This window comes from Schistocerca cancellata, chromosome 2, assembly GCF_023864275.1.
Source record: "Schistocerca cancellata isolate TAMUIC-IGC-003103 chromosome 2, iqSchCanc2.1, whole genome shotgun sequence".
NCBI classification, from domain to species: domain Eukaryota; kingdom Metazoa; phylum Arthropoda; class Insecta; order Orthoptera; family Acrididae; genus Schistocerca; species Schistocerca cancellata.
This window is the reverse complement of record NC_064627.1, coordinates 428844700-428847490: the sequence shown is the minus strand read 5'-3', so window position 1 is coordinate 428847490 and position 2791 is coordinate 428844700. Positions and strand designations below refer to the sequence as shown.

Genomic DNA, 2791 nt, shown 5'->3' with positions numbered 1-2791 from the left:
TATTAAATGGTCTGTGTTTGTGAACTGTACATAATGCTTGACAGTATCATTATGTGCACTGTGAATGTGTCGTATAAATTAATGCAAGCAATTTGTTGTTCTCTTGTTGTGTTTCACAATTTTTTATTATGCTGCTTACATCACTCAACGTGCCCAACGGGCTGTACGCTCTGTGTGTGTGTGTGTGTGTGTGTGTGTGTGAGAGAGAGAGAGAGAGAGAGAGAGAGAGTTTTATATTGTGCTCTTAACAACGTCATGATGGTGCACTGTGAAAGAAAAGGATGTACTGCTATTAAAGGCAAACATGCAACATTCTGATGTACGTTGCAAGCAACAGAATTGTATTCAGCTCTCGCATCTTCTTGTTCTTCCGTCCATTCCCGTAATAATCATGATAGCGAGCACAGCTCAGCAGCCTTCTGAATTTAACAGATTCAGTGCATTAGTTTTTCTGTTGAGATTCTGAGCAAGACAGAGTGTTTCTTGTAACTTCTGCTGCCATGCTAATGATCAAGCGGTGTCAAGGGAAGGCCTACTTTTGTATGACAAAGTTTTTTTATTAAGAATTTTATGCATATATTTTTAATTGTTGATTAAAACCATGTGGGCAGGATAATGGTAGTCACCATGACCGAGGGAAAATGGCAGTCAGCCTGTAAACAGACAGTCGCTGCCGTCGACCCAATAATATCTAGAAGAGAGGGGCTAATGGTAGTCACCATGATTGAGGGCGTAATGGCAGTCGATACTTATCTGAACTATGCCAAGATATGGCGTAATTGGTTAGAGTTTCATGTAACAATGGTGATATATGGATGTGGCAATGTCTTACAATTTTGCTATCACATAACAAACGTATGCAGAGCAGTTTGTTACAATTTTTCTGTAAAATGGTGATGTATGAGGTGAAGTGCCATGTAGCCCCTCATGTGCAATATCATGAGATCGCATGATCAGCACGAGATGTCAAAAGTTTTTCACGGAATGATAACGTTAATACTGTAGCGTGGAGTTGCTATATTGTTGTTTTGGTGATTTTTAAAAGTAGCTGAAAGTGGATAGTTAAAAGCGTAGTGGCCTTCCTATATCTTTTGAGTCACAATAGTATTTATAGTTTAATAGCCTCAATTTCCAGTAGTATGCTAATAACTCTCGAAATATTTGTAGTGGTCCGGGGTCGACTGCAGTGTTGGACAGTGGTGGTGGATCGTTGTCACGATGTTGGCAGTGGGTAACACACGAAAGGAGCATCAATAATCAAATATTTGATTCAGAGTGAAGCTACAACAGTCGTTGTGCATCTCTATGGCCACCGCACCCTCCCCTCCCCACTCGCGCATCTTCAGGACAACATTCAGAGAACCGCTGAGGCCAGCAGGCCAGCTGTGAGGTCAGCAGAAGGAGAAATGCTGATGCCTAGAGTCCACACTGCGGCTTGTGCACTCGCCGTGCACGGCGAGGATGCTTGCAGCAAGGCATAACAGCAGTCCGAAGGTCCACTGTAATTCTTGCTGGAGATGTTGGCCCTCAGACGTAAAACTCGGCCCTGCGATTGCGTGGCAAGACGGCTGCGCAAGCGTAGGACGGCGAGCTGCTCCACCCTCCTGGTCACAAATGGTTGCTCTAAAGGGCAGAAATCTCTGGACTTAGGGCCTGCAGTTGGACTGTTGCTGATGAACGCCCAAACTCGTCTCTCGTCGGTACTGAGACGCGCGGTCCAGCTTGACCTGCCAATGTAGAGATGTTTGCTACAACTACCATGAAGATATTTTGGCTTCCGCCAACTCCTCAGGCTTCTTACAATTGTTCTGGCAGAGCTGCTGTTTCCATTTATTTATTTATTTATTTTTGGATCATCACTCTTTCGACTGGTTTGATGCGGCCCGACACGAATTTCTCTCGTGCGCCAACCTCTTCATCTCGGGGTAGCACTTGCAACCTACGTCCTCAGATATCTGCGGATGTATTCCAATCTTTGCCTTCCTCTACAGTTTCTGCTCTCTACAGCTCCCTCTAGTACCGTGGAAATCAGCCCCTAATGTCTTAACACATGTCCTATCATCCTGTCCCTTCTCCTTATCAGTGTTTTGCATATAGTCCTTTCCTCTTCGATTCTGTGCGGAACCTTCTCATTCCTTACCTTAAAAAAAAGCACTCTGTGTTCAGGCCACAAGTGGCCTAGCGGGACCATCCGACCGCCGTGTCATCCTCAGCTGAGTATGCGGTTAGGAGGGGCGTGTGGTCAGCACACCGCATTCCCGGTTGTTATGATGGTTTTCTTTGACCGGAGCCGCTACTATTCTGTAGAGTAGCTCCTCATTTGGCGTCACGAGGCTGAGTGCACCCCGAAAAATGGCAACAGCTCATGGCGGCCCGGATGGTCACCCATCCAAGTGCCGGCCACGCCCGACAGCGCTTAACTTCGGTGATCTGACGGGAACCGGTGTATCCACTGCGGCAAGGCCGTTCCCTATTCCTTACGTTAGCACTCCACCTAATTTTGGACATTCTTCTGTAGCACCACATCTCAAATGCTTCGATTCTCTTCTGTTCCGGTTCTGCCACAGTTAATCAGTCCATGTTTCACTACCATGCCCTTTTTACCAGTGATAGTCTGCTTTTAATGTCCTCCTTGCTCCGTCCGTCACTGGTTATTTTGCTGCCTGTGTAGCAGAATTCCTTAACTTCCACTTCGTGCCATCAATCATTTCTGCTATTTCTCATTACTTTTGTCTTTCTTCGATTTATTCTCAATCCATGTTCTTTATTCATTAGACTGTCCATTCCATTC

The 2791-nt window shown here is 45.5% G+C and overlaps 1 pseudogene; it reads right to left on the bottom strand.

Annotated features, from left to right (window-relative positions):
* Nucleotides 1-2353: 2353 nt before the first annotated feature.
* On the bottom strand, nucleotides 2354-2471 carry LOC126164275 (5S ribosomal RNA; annotated as a pseudogene).
* Between the last annotated feature and the right edge of the window lie 320 nt (nucleotides 2472-2791).